Here is an 18,715-nt window from a genome sequence, read left to right as displayed (position 1 = left end):
CTACTTGGGAAATTAACAGGTAAATGAACATAAAATGAACGAGTCATCTCCGTCTGGCTCCTTCTCCCATCCTCACTAAATACTGACAGGTGCATGGCCCCACAAAGTCCCAGGCTTGGTGAGTCAGAGGCTCACAGACCTCCAGACCCCAGAGCATTTGTCACCTGTCTGGCTGTGCCCAGCCAGCGCTCGGGGCCCCGGGAAGTGCACACCGTTACTCTACCACCAAAGGACTTGCAAGCTTCTTCACGGTGGCACAAAGCCAGCTGATATAACACAATTGCCAGAGCAGTTTAAAAACAGGAAAATGTGGTATAGACATTTTCTAAAATGGTCAGCACAGAGGGCTCAGGCCTGGGGGAGGTGGGGCCATCAAGTGGAATTGAAGACGGAGGCTTCAACCTGCATAGAATACCTCCAGGTAGAGACCATTTGTCTTGCTGCAACGGCTTTAAATAGTCCATAAACACCCTGCTTTTCTCTTCTCTTTTCTCTTCCTTGGCACTCATCAGAACTTGGCTTGTTCCACAAGGTACTTAGGACCTAGGCATCTACTATTTGTGGTGCTGAAGTATTCCATGAATAATAATGACAATTATGGTGATGTGTGAATTGCTTGATCATTCCCAATGTGCTCTGGTATTGGGAAACTCAACCTCGTGCCCTGACGGCCCAGCGGGAATTCTCGTCTACAACTCCCCATGCCCCCCGGTTCTCACCTGCACATCATCTCTGGCAGTAACTGACTTCCAGGAGTCTTGACCACATATTTGCAAGGGGCTGGTTCTCTGCCTCTGCCTCTGCCTCTGTGCTCAGTGTGGGCCTCCCAGGCCCCTTTCGTATACTCCACGCAACTTTCTCAGCCCCAGGTCTCCCCGGGGGGCCCTTTTTGTCCCTCCCCCATCAGATAGGGATCTCCCCACATCTAGCATGTTTCCTCCCAAAGCCTGCATGGCATGTGCTTGTTTATCCACAGGACTGTGAGTGGTCACTAGCATGTGGCCTGTAGTTGGGGGGCACGTGGGGGGACAGTTGTTCTTCCCTGCTTTATACAAATCGACAGGATGTGTCCCCCCCAGACACCAAAACCTTTTTGACAGTTGGCCTTATCTACTGATGCATCCCCTTGTGCTTGGCCCAATGCATTGTACTTGAAAATATGTTGACTTGAATTCCAATTTCTGGATAGATATAAGGGTTGAGAATGAAGCTGATAAAATGAGAGTGAGATCTGACATTTAAAAAATTATTTAGGCTTTGCCACATTAAAAAACAACAAACAGAATATGCAGTCCATTTTCAGATTGTCAAGGACACTGGCCAACTACATCACTCTTCTGGTCCCTGATAGCCTCCTTTTTGTTCAGGGGGTTCCCTGAAGTTCAGTCCATTTTTTTTGGTAAACATTAAGTGAATTTTGGTCTATTGTTTTGCTTGTATTTTATTGAGAATGAATATCAAGTAGAAATTCTACACTTAATGTCATGTAGATGAGATTAACCTGACTGTAATATCCCAACACTTTTATGCTTTAGAGGAAGTTCAATTTTGTAATCGGGAATCATTTCCTAATGATGAAAAGAGAAAAAGAGAGTTTTAATTATCAAGGAAAGAACCACACTGAGAATGGTCTATGTAGACTTTTTAAGTAAAAGAAGAAAAAAAAAAAAAAAACAACCAAACCAACCCCCAGGTATTGCTGCTTCTTAATTATGCAGTCTCAAGATAAGTGTTGGAATAATTCTTTTATTAGAAACTCAGCCTCTGTGAGAAATTCATAGTTTTGTTATTTGAAAAGCTTTTAAACGTTTCTTAAAAGGAATGATAATTAGAAGGAGACCAGCTCACCAGTCAGTCTCTAAACTGATAGGAATAGGAGCCATAATCAGGTTAACTGGCCGTACCTGCCTCCTCATTTAGAAATTATTGGTTTTGGCACTGCTCTGCATGAGCAAAGTGGACAATGCCCCTGCTCTCCTGGAGTTCACGCTTTTAAGAAGTAAAGGGAACACGATAAGCAAATAGTTACACAAATATACATATAACTACTTTCCTTTTTTCTTTTTTTTTTTTTAAACTACCTTTCCTAGTAAGTATTAAAAGGACGAGTGGAACGTCTCCTGGGAGCACACCAGAGAACTTTATTAGGTTGGGGAGTAGAAATGCCCTTTGGGGTACTTAAGATGAACCTGGATGGTCAATAGGGGTTGAGCAGGAGGAGAGAGAAGACGGGTGTTCTGGGCAGAAGGAAGTGTATGTTCAAAGGCCCTGAGGCTGATAGTTCAGGTGATTTCAGGAAACCAAGGCAGGGAAGTATGGCCTGTTGGTGGACCCCGAGGACAGTGGCTTGCTGTGTGCGTGACAAGGTAAGCAGGGACACATCACATAATATGCCTGCTTGTATCTGTTGATGCCAGGACCTTCCACCATTGCTAGAACTACCCCCAGTTCACTCTTGAGATTTGTCAAATGTCTCTTTTGGGGGTGGTTAGTAAGCCTGTGGATGCAAGGCCATTTGCTCTTGAAAGTGAAGCCAGTCATCTTTCCTTCAAACCAGGTCATTTCCATTTTTCAGTTTGTTGGGAGCAGCAGGGCTTGACTTGGGGCAATTTTGCACCCCAGGGGACATGTGACAGTGACTGGAGACACTTTTAGTGGTCAGACTCAGGAGGAGGATGCCTCTGGTGTAAACAGAGGCCAGGGACGCTGCTAAACATCCGATAGGAGCAGAACCATCCCCAGGCCCCAAATCATCCACCCATAGTGTCAGTAGTGATGGGCCGAGGAACCCTGTTTTATTTTTCTAATGTATTTTTAAAAATTTGTACTTATTTGAGAGAGAGAAAGAGAGAGGGAGAGACAGCCCAAGTGGGGGAAGGAGCAGAGGGACAAGCAGAAATCCCAGGATCCTGAGATCATGACCTGAGCCAAAGACAGATGCCTGAACAACTGAGCATCCCAGGTGCCCCAGAACCCTGTTTTCGAGCAGTGTTTTCCAAATTTTAAGTTGCAGCCTATTACTGGGCTGTGAAATTTCCCTGCTGACAACATAGAGCTTACACAGACCTGAGAGTGTCACGTGTTGTAACTCTGCTCTATATGAATGTATAGCAGACGCAGGTGTGTTTCTGTATAGTGAGCTGCGCTGTCAAGTGTATCCTTACTGCAGGTTAAACAGTTTGAGAGTCACTGATGGAACCTACCAACCCCTTCCAGCCAGGCTGTCCTCCCAGCTCCACTACCCACCCCATCGACCTGGGCATGGGAATCTGTGCCTGCCACCCCCACTGCCCCCAGTGGGAGTCCAAGCTAGCGTCCTGGCTCATCACTCCTGAGGTGACCATGGTGGCCCGAGGCTCAGCCCTTCTACCTTCACCCCACTTCGGCTTCCCACTCTCCATGAAATTGTCCTTGACATTTCCCTCTGTCCGATGCACCACTCACCACCTTTCCTGGTCAATTCCTATTTAATCCTTGAAGACAGACCTCAAGTCCCACCTCCTCTGTGAAGCCTCATCATACTCTGTCCCTTGTAGAATTCATGGTCTCCAGCTCTGTTATCTTCACAGGATGTTGTCCCTTCCTCCATTATAACAGTCACCATCTGTGACTGTTCAGATGTTCATGGCTGCCCAACCAAGAGCTCCCTGGGGGCAGTAAGTGTGACTCACCTTGCTGTCTTTGAACCTGAGAGAGTGCCTTTCGCATAGGTGAGGCATATGTCAAGTAAATGCATGGATGGAGAGTGTCACTGAAAGTCCTCATCTTGTGAGCACCTGGGTGGCCCAGTCAGTTATGTGTCTGCCTTCAGCTCAGGTCACCATCCCAGGGTCCTGGGATCCACGTCCCTGCTCAGGGGGGTGTCCGCTTCTCCCTCTCTCTCTCTGCCCACCCCCTAGCTCGTGCACTTTCTCTCTCTCTCAAATAAATAACATCTTAGAAAAAAAGTAAAATCCCCATATTGCCAATTATTTCATAAACTGAAGTATCTTTTTGAGAGAAAAATCTTTGAAATATATTTGCTGGATTTTCATGTCATATACATTTTCCTTCTGTGTTTGTGGAGTCTATATATTTTTCTGATTATTCAACAAATGCATGCCTATTGAAGATACTTTGGACAGAATAGGAAGATGTAAAAGGCATATATATGTGTATATATATACAATACTATTTCTAAGGATATGATCTATGTGTATACATCAATAGATATAGATATATAGATACAGCTCTATCGGTATAGCTATGGATATATACATATAGCTCTAGCTATAGATACGTAGATACGGATATAGACACACAGATAACAGTCCCACCATCCGCTGGCAGGATTAGTCTAAAATCACAAGGTTTGGGTGCCCTGGTGGCTCAGAGGTTGAGCATCTGCTCTGGCTCAGGGCGAGATCCCGGGGTCCCGGACCGAGTCCCCCATCGGGCTCCCCGCAGGGAGCCTGCTTCTCCCTCTGTGTCTCTGCCTCTCCCTGTGTGTCTAATGAATAGATAATAAATCTTTTAAAAACATAAAATAAAATGACAAGGTTTCCTTCCTGTCAGGGATTTGGATGGATTTAGCCATCAGCCCAGCGCACAGGCACAGCGAGGGCACCGCGGTCGCAGCCACCGGATGCACCCGCGCACTCGCCTGCTTCCGCGGCCCCCGGCCCCCCGGCCCCCCGGCGCCCCGGCCCCCCTGCCCCCTTGCCCCCCTGCCCCCCAGCCCCCCAGCTCAGCAGGACCCCGCAGGCCGCCGGGCGCCGGCTGGGGCGGGCCGCGCTCTGCTGCCCCCGTGCGTCCCCGCGCAGGAGTGCAGGGGACGGGGAGCGCCGCGAAGCCCAGGGACGCGCCGAGTCCCCGCCGCGGGCTCTGCAGCCCCGGGAAGAAGCGAGTGTTAGGTCGTGATTGTCGCCCGCTCGTGGGCTCGGCGCCCAACCCAAGGAAAGTCGGAGGCTCTCTCCTGGGACGAAGGGGCGTCAGGGGGTCCGGGCTCGCGGCTCCTGGGAGGGCCAGAGAGGAAGGCCGTGTGTCCCCCCGTGGGGCGGCGGGAGCTGCGCACCTGCAGGGGAAGAGCCCGCCCGCAGGAGCCGCCTTGGTCCGCTGGGGCGAGCCGTGCCCGCCGTCCCGCCGCCGGTGCCAGGGCAGTGGGCTCGAGCGCACGGCCCGACGGTGCGGGACAGAGAGCATCCGGCGGTGTGGGTCGCTGCCCTGTCCGCCTTGTCCTCGAGTTTGGATGGATCGGTCACTAACGTGTCAAAGGCTGGAGATAGACATCGCCGGCTCATCCCTTCCATCCGCCTAGAATGTTCTCTACCCGCCAAGACCAAGTGGCCCGGGCAGTGTTCTGTGCTCCCTGCGAGCCCCCCTCACCGGCGGTGGGCAAGGGTGCGAGGTCCCCGCGGCTCCTGAGGCCCCGCGTGGCCGGAGTCCAGGGCTCTGCAGAGGACCCGTAAGTGGGTGCTCCCTTGCCCTGAGCGTGTGCTTCCAGTGCCCTCCTGAAACCTAGGGAAGTTGTTAACCTTTCCCAAACCTTTCAAGTCATTTTAATGATTTTGTGGACGGATTTGGAATATGGGTAGGAGTTGCAGAGGGAAATGTCTAATGGTTAAATATAACTTGGATATATTTTTGAGGAAATTCATTTATTTATTTTGGAGAGAGACCGTGCATGTGCAGGAGTGTGAGGGTGGGATAGAGGGAGAAGGGGAGAGGGAATCTCAAGCAGACTCCCCACTGGGTGTGGACCCGGACAGGGGGCTCGATCCCACGACCCAGAGAGATCACAACCTGAGTTGAAATCAAGAGTCAGGGCAGCCCAGGTGACTTTGCGCCGCCTTCAACCCAGGACATGATCCTGAAGACCCAGGATGGAGTCCCACGTGGGGCTCTCTGCATAGAGCCTACTTCTCCCTCTGCCTGTGTCTCTGCCTCTCTCTCTCTCTCTCTAATAAATAAATAAAATCTTAAAAAAAAAATCAGAGTCAGAAGCTTAATGGACTGAGCCACTCAGGTGCCTCTGTATATAACTGGGGTATTTAGTACAGTTGCACTGAGCTTTCCTCGAAAGGAAAGACCTTTCAATGACTGGAGCCTTCGCTTCAGGTCATAAAGGGAGCAGCTCCCAGCAGCGCTCACCAAGCCCAGCCTCTACTCTGCTTCACTGGAGGACAGAAGCCCTTCAAGGCTTTCTTTTCAGGACATGGTGTCTTAGTTGAGTTCCTTTCTTACCTGTGATCCCAGCCAAACCACTGAAGTCTTCTGAGTCTCCACAACCTCATCTGCAAAATGAGGGGTTGGGCTGGGTGATCTTCAAGAACCTCATGCAACTCGGTGATTCTGGATCCTAAACTGGGAGATGACACACGCGAGGAGGTCACATGTGATGGGAGAGAATGTCACAGATGGGAGTGGAATGTTTCCACTGGTTCTCTGAAGGGCGGTAAAACTGGGGCAGGAGAACTTTAGAAGCCAGATCCCCCCAGGGAGTTTTGGGAAGTTGACTGTTCGAGAAGTTCTCAAGGTGGTTCGGCATATTTCTAGAGTCTCAGGCTGCAGCGGGGCTCCTGGGAAGCTGGTCCCCCAGGAAACGGGCACTGAGTGCAGGCAGACACTGAGCCAGCACTCCAGGACACTCAGAGGAGGAGTGCCAGAGACCGTACTAGGATGACCAAGAGCACTTCACCCCTGGTGCCATCTTCACTCCATACGGCTGTGTCCATCATCAGAGAGTTTGAGTGTCATTTCTCATCTGACATGACTACCTCTGTACAAACAAATCTGCTGCGTGCCAGCAAGAACCTGGCCATCATTAAGTCCTATGGAAGAAACGTCCAATCTTATTTAGTCTGCAACCATCTTCCATCCATTCACATCACTGTCCCACTGCACCACAAGGAAAGCAGACCCTGGAGATCTTGTACGCAGTAGCACTGACCACTGAAATAAATGAAAGTAGCCTTTACAATAAGAATTATAGGGAGCCCTACTTCTGCAGGCCATTCATAGGCACCACACTCTTGACCTCACCATGTGGTGCACAAGGGATTGGGAACCATGAACAGATAGGGCTGGGTCCCAGCATACATGGTGGGATGGCTTCTCAGTGGTCCCCAGCACCAGTGGCTACTATTTCAGGCCTTTGCTGGTTGATTTGACAGAAGTCTATTGTGGTGTCTACTTCTTCCCTAAAGTGCTTTCTGCTTTACTTCTGTGACTGTACAATTTTCTCTTACTGCTCTTGGCCAAATCTACTTCTTGTGACCATTCTCTAAATAAGGATGGTCAACAAACACAAGCTATAATAATGATGAGTATTATCCATGTCCCACTGCCACCATCTAGCTGAGGCCATGACACACTGTACTGTAATTATGGGCACGGCCTCCCAACGGATTTCTCATCTGTCCTCAGCTCAAGCAACCCCGCACCCCATCCCTCCTTCATATCATTCAAAGGGATCACCACTAACGGCAATTGCGGAGGAGATCTCTTTTCTGCTTAAACACTTTAATGCTTCCTAATTGCCAGCAAAATAGATCTGAACCCCTTTTGATGACCCAGACTTTCATGGACTTTTTGAAAAAGGAATTGAAAAAGAATGAATTATTTTATCTTTGCAGTAAGAAGGACATGTGGATGGGGTTCACGTGGCACCTGGAGAAATTTTTGGTGGAGTTATGAGAATTGCTGCCATTTGTTGAATAATAACTATGTTTTAGGAACTTTAATATATATTTCATTTATTTCTCACGAAAATTCTATGAGGTTCATCTCAAACTATTATATCTCTATGTCACAGACAAGGAAATGCAAGCCCAGAAAGGATCAAGTGAACTGAGCAAAGTTGTTCAGGTGGTAGGTGGCAGAGCTGGGACTTGAATCCAGAGCAAGTAACTACCCAGAGCCTGAGGCCACTACCACCAACCCAGATTCTGTGAGGCACATAGGACTGTCGCTGGGCACTGAGCAAACTGGAATTTTTACTTATTTATTTTTTTAAGCTGGGCATGGAGCCGAACATGGGGCTCAAACTCATGACCCTGAGATTAAGACCTGATCTGAGATCAAGAGTTAGATGCTCAACTAGTGGAGCCTCCCTGATGCCCCTGAGCAAACTGGAATTTCCATGACTTTGGAGATAAATTCCTAAACAGAAGAATTCTTTTGTATAAGGAAGGAAAGAATATTTCCTTAACAAATTAGATATAACTTCTCCTCAATGGAAAGTCATGAAGACAGTGACCAAGCAAGAAAACATTGCCTTATTTTCCGGGTTGTGCAAGAGAAACCCATAGAATGCCAGCTTCCGGCTTCTGTGCTGCCTGAGGAGAACTGCAGCCCATCAGTGCCATCTTAGGCTCTGAAATTTGGGGCCTTTCTGACTGTTTACTGCAAAATGAATATTTTACATTTCTAAGGCAAACGCCTGTGGAATGAGAAACGTACGTTTTTAGTTTTAACTTAAATGTTTTAAAATTTAAATACAAATGTTCTTGTTTAAATAAACATACCCATCTGTTGTAGGAAAAATAACTTATTCAGGGTACATTTTCTTCAGAACACAAACATTTTGTTTTCAATATAACAATACTAGTCTGTGTTGTGATTTGTGTTTCGGTCATCTATTGCTGCGTGACAAACTGCCCCACTGCTCCATGGCCTCAACCGGCAGCAGTGACATGTATTTTGCTCATGCATCTGCAATTTGAGAAGGGGTTACCAGGTCCACCTAGCAGCTGAGCAGTGTGAAGGCTGTCTGTTGGCTGAGACCTTCGCTGGGGCTGCTGGCTGGGCTGCTGGCTGGAACTGTGGCCTCTCCGGGACCCGAAGCTCTCATAACTTGGGAGACGGGTTCAAAGGGATAAAAGAAGGGACCCCGGTAGATGCCCTATCAGTTTTTCTGAACTAGTCTCTGAGATTGTGTAGCATCATGTTTGGCACATCCTATTCATTACAGCAGTGACAAAGGCCTGACCAGGACCAGAGGAAGGACAGTAGACACCATGATGTAGGAGTGTCATCCCTTTGAGGATAGAGGTTTTGTCTACCTTTCCTCTGATGCACACAGCACGTGGCACATGGCCCATGGTTGCCCACAGTAGGTCCATGTTTGTTGAATAAATAAAAACTCTGAACATTAAATAATAAATATTTAATAATAAAAATTCCAATAATGAATTTGGAAAAGGTTGGGGCAGACACCTGACCAAAAAAAAAAAAAAAAAAGAGATGAAAAGATTCTAAACATCATTAGTCATTAGGGAAATGCAAATTAAAATGACAGTGAGAGGGGATCCCTGGGTGGCGTAGCGGTTTGGCGCCTGCCTTTGGCCCAGGGCGCGATCCTGGAGACCCGGGATCGAGTCCCATATCGGGCTCCTGGTGCATGGAGCCTGCTTCTCCCTCTGCCTGTGTCTCTGCCTCTCTCTCTCTCTGTGACTATCATAAGTAAATAAATAAAAATTAAAAAATAAAATAAAATAAAATGACAGTGAGATACCACTACATACCTATGAGAGTGGATAAAATCGAAAAGACTGGCCACATTAAGTGTTGGTGAAGATGTAGACCAATTGGCACTTCCTTATGTTCTGGTGGGAAAGTAACATAGTAAAACCACTTGGGCCAACAGTTTGGCTGTTTTGTTTTGTTTTAACATGTTAAACATATAAAAAAAACCATGTTAAACATATATTTACCATATGATCTGGCTATTCCACTCCTAGGTATTTAAACAAAGAAGTGAGAACATTTGTTCATACCAAACCTTGTACTCAAATGTACAAGCTGTATTTATATAGTCAAAATCAGACAAAAATCCAAGAGTCCATCAGCAGATGAGTGGGTAAGCAGATTGTGGTATATCCACGTGATGGGACACTGCCAGGCAATGAAACAATGAAGTACTACAGAACAAAACAAGATGGGTAAAACTCAAAATAATGATGTAGACCAAAAGAGGCCAGAAATAAAAAGGTATGTACTAAAAAAAAAAAAGTATGTATTAAATAATTTCATTTATAGAAAACAGTGAAAAAAGCTAGAAAATGGCAGGATACAAAATCAATGCCCAGAAATCAGTGGCATTTCTATACACTAACAATGAGCTGAAGAAAGAGAAATAAGGAGTCAATCCCATTTACAATTGTACCCAAAAGCATAAGATACCTAGGAATAAACCTAACCAAAGAGGTGAAGGATCTATACCCTAAAAACTATAGAACACTTCTGAAAGAAATTGAGGAAGACACAAAGAGATGGAAAAATATTCCATGCTCATGGATTGGCAGAATTAATATTGTGAAAATGTCAATGTTACCCAGGGCAATTTACACGTTTAATGCAATCCCTATCAAAATACCATGGACTTTCTTCAGAGAGTTAGAACAAATAATTTTAAGATTTGTGTGGAATCAAAAAAGACCCTGAATAGCCAGGGGAATTTTTAAAAAGAAAACCATATCTGGGGGCATCACAATGCCAGATTTCAGGTTGTACTACAAAGCTGGGGTCATCAAGGCAGTGTGGTACTGGCACAAAAACAGACACATAGATCAATGGAACAGAATAGAGAACCCAGAAGTGGACCCTGAAGTTTATGGTCAACTAATATTCCATAAAGGAGGAAAGACTATCCATTGGAAGAAAGTCTCTTCAATAAATGGTGCTGGGAAAATTGGACATCCACATGCAGAAGAATGAAACTAGACCACTCTCTTGCACCATACACAAAGTCAAACTCAAAATGGATGAAAGATCTAAATGTGAGACAAGATTCCATCAAAATCCTAGAGGAGAACACAGGCAACACCCTTTTTGAACTCGGCCACAGTAACTTCTTGCAAGATACATCCACGAAGGCAAAAGAAACAAAAGCAAAAATGAACTATTGGGATTTCATCAAGATAAGAAGCTTTTGCACAGCAAAGGATACAGTCAACAAAACTCAAAGACAACCTACAGAATGGGAGAAGATATTTGCAAATGACTATCAGATAAAGGGCTAGTTTCCAAGATCTATAAAGAACTTATTAAACTCAACAGCAAAGAAACAAACAATCCAATCATGAAATGGGCAACAGACATGAAGAGAAATCTCACAGAGGAAGACATAGACATGGCCAACAAGCACATGAGAAAATGCTCTGCATCACTTGCCATCAAGGAAATACAAATCAAAACCACAATGAGATCCCACCTCACACCAGTGAGAATGGGGCAAATTAACAAGGCAGGAAACCGCAAATGTTGGAGAGGATGCGGAGAAAAGGGAACCCGCTTGCACTGTTGGTGGGAATGTGAACTGGTGCAGCCACTCTGGAAAACTGTGTGGAGGTTCCTCAAAGAGTTAAAAATAGACCTGCCCTATGACCCAGCAATTGCACTGCTGGGGATTTACCCCAAAGATACAGATGCAATGAAACGCAGGGACACCTGCACCCCGATGTTTATAGCAGCAATGGCCACGATAGCCAAACTGTGGAAGGAGCCTCGGTGTCCAACGAAAGATGAATGGATAAAGAAGATGTGGTTTATGTATACAATGGAATATTCCTCAGCCATTGGAAACGACAAATACCCACCATTTGCTTCCATGTGGATGGAACTGGAGGGTATTATGCTGAGTGAAGTAAGTCAATCGGAGAAGGGCAAATATTATATGTTCTCATTCATTTGGGGAATATAAATAATAGTGAAAGGGAATAGAGGGAAGGGAGAAGAAATGGGTAGGAAATATCAGAAAGGGAGACAGAACATAAAGACTCCTAACTCTGGGAAACGAACTAGGGGTGGTGGAAGGGGAGGTGGGCGGGGGGTGGGGGTGAATGGGTGGCAGGCACTGAGGGGGGCACTTGACGGGATGAGCACTGGGTGTTATTCTGTATGTTGGTAAATTGAACACCAATAAAAAATAAATTTATTATTTAAAAAAAGCTAGAAAATGCAAACAAATCTTTAGTAATAAAAATGAGGGCAGTGGTTTCCTGGGAAAGGGGTGGGGGTAAGGAAGGGTGGGAGTGGGGTGTGCAGGGGCCAGGAGGATGGTTTCATTGTCGTTATCTTTGTTCTCTCTTGCTGCTGTATCAAATTGTCATAAATAGTAGTTTAAAACACCACACATTTATTCTTTTCCATTTCTGAAGGTTAGAATTCCATAATGAATCCTAGGAGCTAAGCCTCAAGGTGTCAACAGGGCTGGTTCCTTTTGGAAGCTCCTGGGAGGATCTGTTCCTGCCTTTTCCAGAGTCCAGAAGCTGCCAGCTTTCCTGTTTCCTGGCCCCTCCCTCACATCATCCGACTTCTACTTCCTCTTATAAAGATCCCTGTGATCACAAGGAGCCCCTGGATTATCTAGGGCCATCCCTTTATCCCAACACTCGAAGGTCCCCACATCTGCAAAGTCTCTTTTACCATGTAAGGCAAAACACTGGAAGGTTCTGGGTGGGATAAGGGCACCTTTGGGGACCATTATTCAGCCTGCCATAGTAACAATCTTTTCATGGGTGTATACCCATGTCAAACTCATCAGCTTGTGTAGTTTAACTATGTGCAATGTACTGTATGTCAGTTATGCTCTAATAAAGCTATTTTAAGAGAGAGAGGGAGAGAGAGAGAGAGAGAAACGTATATATCTTCCTGAAACAAAACCCAAGCCCACCTCTGAGCTCTGAAAACCACACTGCATAAGAATGATAGGAAGGGGTGTCTGAACTATCATCTCTCTGAATAATTATATAAATTTCAATTTAATCAGATATGCTCTATCATCAGTGCACAATAGAATCCAGACGTTTTAGACTTTCCAGCCACCACTGTGGTAGCCTTACTTCTGTTTCTGTAGGATACTATGAGAATTTTTAAAAAGGGATTAATCTAATGCAATCAACATAAGTGTTATAACAATGTATGTAATATATAATATATGGCATCGCAACTAATGCATTATGTAATATGATATATATTATATGATTATATGTAATATACTATCATGACTACTGGATATCCTGTCTTCTTAGCATTCTTTCACATCCAATGTATAATCTATTAATTGGAGAGTTTTTTCAGTATTCTAACTACATTACTGTTGATGACATTTCTTCTTGCATTCGCTCCACTCAGCTTCTTAAGAATAATGGAGTCTTTGGTCTTGCAAAATTAATCCTTACAAACTCATTAGCTGATCAGCATTCCATTTAAGGCTTTTCCCCCCCCTGCATCGGTCATACAGATTTTCTCCGTTTCATGACCCACAGAATGCTTATTCAGAAGAACGTTTTATAAAAGAACCAGGGTTTCTTTGGGAAATTCATGTGTTGAAGGCCTAACCCCAGTGCCTTGGACTATAATTGTATTTGGAGATAGGGTCTCTAAGAGGTAGTTAAGGTAAAATGAGGTCATATGGATGGGCCCTAAGCCTGTCTGAAGGGTGTCCTTATAAGGAGAGGAGATAGGAACACAGACACATTTGGAGGAAAGATCAGGCCGGGACACAGGGAAAGCAGCCCTCTGCGAGATAAGGAGCGAGGCCCCAGGAGAAGCCAAACCCTGCTGACATTTTGATCTTGGCCTTCCAGCCCGCGGACTGTTGTGTGAGCCGCTGGTCTCTGGTTCTGTGTCATGGCAACCCAAACGGGCAGAGGTGGGGAGAGGGAGACTTGGAAAGACATGTCTAGGACTGTAGTAGGTGCACAGGCTCACACAGTCACAGGCAAAGAGAAATCGTATCACTTCCGAACATTTTGGTTTTGTTTTTTTCTTCATTAGGTAAAATTTTGTCCCCGGCCCCCCAGCAAAGATTTGTCCTACCCCTAATTTTGCATTTCTCATGGCTCTCATGACACCCAGCACTGACCACATCCCTCCTCTCCCTCCATCCACCTTTGTATCTTGCCCGGTGTCTTCAGGACTCATCAACATCTTGGCCTGTCCAGTCACAAGAACTCACATGAGCCCCAAGCCAAGAGAGGCTTTACCCCCTTGGGAAGTCCCAACCTCGGTGTCTGCAGGGAAGACAGGGCCTCCACCATCAAGAGGCCCCTGGGAAATGCATGCACTGTAAGAATATGATTCCTTTCAGGATAGAGGAAGATCATCCTTCCATCAGCTGTGGTTCTGGTTCAAGGAGATGCTGTGTCTTCTGAGGTAGTACCCCGGGACATCTGTGAGGGGCTCCTAATGCTTGTGAATCTGCCCTCTTGCACACCCCAAAGATGTAGCATAGCGAGCCCCACACTGAGCCACTTTGCTCTTTCCAGCTCATCTTTGCATCCAAATCCAGCTGAATGCACACCACAAGGAGGTGATGCTCTTACTGAGAATTAGCCACAAACCCATGATTGCTGGTGATTATTGTTTCTATTCTACTGTGACTGTGTTTGTATACGCCATATGGGAACACGTGTACACACACAAAGCCCCTTGCCAGGACCTTGGAGAGCCCGCTACGGAAGCCCCCTGGCAACTTATTCTTTACATGGAACTTCAGCTCATCATCTCTGGGTGTATCTTACAAACGTGTGCTCACTTCATCTCTTAGCCATGTCACTATTACTGGCTCTGTAATGTCTTGTTCTTTTCTCTCTCTCTCTCCCACAAGAAGCCATCCCTGGAAAAATCTACTTGCCTCTGCTCTGCATACTTCCCAATCCTCCCACCTCTCAGCACACCTTTATTTCTAGCCTTCCACATGCATTGTTCCTCATGACAAGGTGATGCTTGCTAGCACCAAGGATCGGCCAAGAGCATCCTAAATTCATAAAATGTTTCTCATCTATGACATGGGAGCCTGAACTGTCTAGGAAAGACATGATAACTTCCTTCTAAGGGGTTAAACATTTCTGTTGGCCGTCAGCAGGATGGGCTGGTGTACGCTGTGACTTTCCTCTGGGAAGATTAATGCTAGAGCCATTTATCTTTGAACATACCTTTGAAGGGAAACAAATGAAAAAGTGGAGTTATAGTCCAATCTAATCTAATGAATCCCATCTGATGTAGAAATAACTTCAGAGAGGCTGGGGAATGGATACAAGCTGTCCAGAAGCATAAATCATCTGAAATTGTGCCATTGGGCTGGACTGCAGGAAAAGCAAGAACACATCTAGCTATATTCTTATGAGGTGAACTACTAAATTGTATTTATCTTTCTATGTATGGCCAATTCAGAAAAGTGCAAGTCTCCCCCACATTTTTCATTCTCTCCTGGGCTTTGAAAAATAACTTCCTATAACCCATTCAGTATACCTGTAAGGGGAGAATTTGCTGGCATGACTATCCCATCACCTTTCAAAAGGATTCCCAGTAGGTGCACCAAATTCTTAGTTCTAGTCTTCTTTCCTTGCCTTCTTGCCCTCTGGCAGCTAGAAATCCAGGATATTGTCATGCAGGTCACATGGGGACCAGAGCCCTGAAGATATGGATTTGGACAGGATTCTGACTTTTACTGGAAAAGTGATTTTGAGCAAGGAACCCATTTTTCCTCTTGTATAATTGAGGCCTATGTGAATGAGTGGTTCTCAACCAGTGGGGTTGGGTGGGAGGCAAATTTGGCCACAGAAGTCAATTGGCAACATCTAAAGACATTTTTTTGTTGTCACAATTCAGTAGTGGGGGGAGGATGCTATGGACTCTAGAAGGTTGAGGCCAGGGAGGTTGCCGAATGTCCGGCAATGCCCAGGACAGCCTTTCTCCACAACACAGAATTATCTGGCCCCAAACATTAATAGTACCGTGGTGGAAAGTAAATGATCATTATTCAAATAATGTAGTGCAGGGTGAGGAGTGAACACCTGTCCTGTAGCAGACGCGGCACCAGACACATAAATCCTCCTCAAATTAATGTTCACAAAACTCTGCAAGTGTGGATATCAGTGTTCCCATTTCACACACGAGGCAGACGAGGCTCGGAGATACTAATCAATAGTTGTATTGCTACCCTGTGCAGGATCCCAGACCTCTACCATGGGAAGGCATCTTGAACGTGTTCTTGTCTACTATTCTCATCTTCCCGATGAAGAACTGAAGCCAACAGGTCGACCCTGGCGAGAGGCAGAGGCTGGCCGGGAGCCAGCGGCCCAGCTCAGCGAGGGCCCAGGTCCTCTGACCAGTGCTGTGTGCAAGACAATGGTGGTGGGAGGACCCAGGTCTCCTGGCAGGGCCCATTTGGAGCTTCATCACCGGCCACTGTAGGCCTCGGCAGATCTCCAGATGCGCTGGACAGGTGCTCCTTCCCTGGCTCTGGGAACAGTAGCCCTGGCCCTGCAGGTGTGCTCCTGAGCGGGCTCAGATGCCGTGGGCAGTGCCACCGGGCTCAGGATGCCTCCCGCCTCTGCCTAGCTCTGTCCCTCAGCCATACCTCCCCTCCTCAGTTTGCATCCCTCTTACTCCTGCAGCTCTGACTGTAAAATAGACCCAGATGATGGGTCATTAGTTAGAATGTCTTGAAGCAACACACAAAAGCGTTAAGTTTTAAAAAGCTGAATCCCTGCGGTAAGCGGTGGCAGATAAAGGGCACGGAATATGATTTTGATGATGAGGTGACACTTGGGCCCGTAGGCGTGAAGAGACTCCTGTAGAGAATAGACACCCAGGGCTCTGCGGGACAGGTGACAGGGCATGGGCACACCCCCTGCAGGCGCGGCCTCTGGGGCCCACCGTCCCCTGCTTCCCATATTTAAAACTCAGTGTTTTGCCCCTCATTCCTTCATTCACATCCTTGTTTTCTTCTCCTTTATCTTACCAGGCTTTAGGAAGTTCAAAACTATTTCTATGAATTACTTTTTGCCCTCTCTGAGAATTTGATGCACTTTCTCACATGAACTTGGAAACACAGATTTAAGGCAATTTTTTCAAGAAACTTTGCTGGGAGAGTCATCTTTTCCACTTGGTGGTACAAAAACAGAATTTTACTTATTTGCCATTATTACCATTTATGTAACATAACAACTAATAAATACCATATTAAAATGAACGTTTAAATGAATGCTGCCAATTACATAAGAGACATCAATGTAGCTTATATTTTTTCTAATTTAAAAAGTAATAGCTGTTTCTGTGTAATGGTGACAGGCACATAGTAGAAACTCAAGAAATATTTCCTGAATTAAATTGAACGTGATATGGAAAATCAGAAAGATACAGAAAAATATGAAATTTACCATCCCTACAAAATAACCCTAATAAAAATTGATGTGTATCCTTTTATCCTTGTGCTTACACACTTCTATATCATTTCTATCTACAAATGTACACACACATTTATAAGATTAACAAATTTGGGATCACAGTTCGCAAAATACGTAGTATTATAATGTTTAGAAAGTTGTGGTGTTGTGTAGCAGTTACAATACGAGCTAGGAGCCAGACAAACCCCAGGGTGATACCGAATCAGTTTATTTAACTTGTTGGCATTGCAGTTTCTTTCTTATTGTTAAAATAGGGATAATCATATCTACCACACATTTTTTGTGAGGATTCAATGGGAATCCTCAGGGAGGATTTAACATTAACATATTAAATACATTTAATATTAACATACATAATATATGTATTAACATAATACATTAAATGTATTAACATACATTTGATATTAACATATTAAAAATGCTTATGACAAGGTTTGACACTTAGAAGTTTTTTCTCTATTGTTAAAAATTCCATGGGGGAACTTCCTGGTATCAACATCTTCAAGCTCATCTATTTTTGTTTGTTTGTTTGTTTGTTTGTTTGTTTTTAAGTAGGCTCCACACCCAGCACAGGGCTTGAACTCATCCCTGAGGTCAATACCTGAGCTGAGATCAAGAGTCGGACGCTTAACTGAGTCACCCAGTGCCCCTCTTTTTGTTTCTTAAGCATTGATTCCTGGAAGTAGAATTATTGAATCGGAGAAGGTGATTATTTTCTCTAGAAAATTTCTACCAATTTCAGATGTTATAAAAGGAACTTCTATGAATTATTGAATATGGGCCAGGCACTGCTTTAAGTATATGCTTTAACTCATTGATCACAGTGACAACACCTGTGAAGTAGGTAAGATTATTCCCCTCCCCCACCCCTCCCTGCCCTTTGCTGGTAACTGATGCTCAAGGAACCCAAGTGATTTGGCCACGGTCACACTGTTAACAACTAGTGTAGACAACATTTGTGTCCAACGGCCTGGCTCCAGACCCCGTGCTCTTCCCTGTGACAGATTCTTATGAAGATCCCTGGCAGAAAATCAATAGGAAGAAGCATATTTGGCAAATCCTACATTCAAAGGAGGCAGCGAAGAGCAACTGCAACTTTCAGATTAGATGAGGAGGTGATGTTATATCCAGGGTCCTTGAGAGAGGGCTAAGGTGATGGATTCGGGGTGGGGAAAACCAAGGTGAAATCTGTGACTTGTGATAATGCCTATTGATTCCTCCTTGTCTCAAATTAAATAAATAACTTTGTTTACTTTGCTTGGGTTGCTTTGCATCCTGAGGATTTCATTATTGGCTCAAAACAAACCACATGCTTTTCACTTCCCACTGACTAGTGTAATGAGAGAGCATTTCCTACAGTCCCTTTTTTTTCCAGGACTCTGTGAAAGCCTGGTGTTCTGAGGTCAGTCGGCCATTGAGAAAGGGTTCACTAACTATTCTTTAATTCTGCTTTTGACCAGGGAAAGTCACTTAATAGAAAATAAGAATCCCTGTTGCAGCCAGAAGACTATCCATCTTGTGTTCACATCAATAGCTGTCTC

At 45.2% G+C, this 18,715-nt stretch overlaps 1 long non-coding RNA gene across 1 annotated transcript; it reads left to right on the top strand.

Moving 5' to 3' along the window:
* Positions 1–2,105: 2,105 nt before the first annotated feature.
* Positions 2,106–18,431, top strand: LOC140642264 (uncharacterized). Its single transcript, XR_012038749.1, has 2 exons — positions 2,106–2,366; positions 15,935–18,431. It is a non-coding gene; the product is annotated as an uncharacterized lncRNA (long non-coding RNA).
* The last annotated feature ends 284 nt before the right edge of the window (positions 18,432–18,715 follow it).

Source organism: Canis lupus, chromosome 11 (assembly GCF_048164855.1).
Source record: "Canis lupus baileyi chromosome 11, mCanLup2.hap1, whole genome shotgun sequence".
NCBI lineage: Eukaryota > Metazoa > Chordata > Mammalia > Carnivora > Canidae > Canis > Canis lupus.
This window is presented reverse-complemented; position numbering and strand designations above follow the sequence as displayed.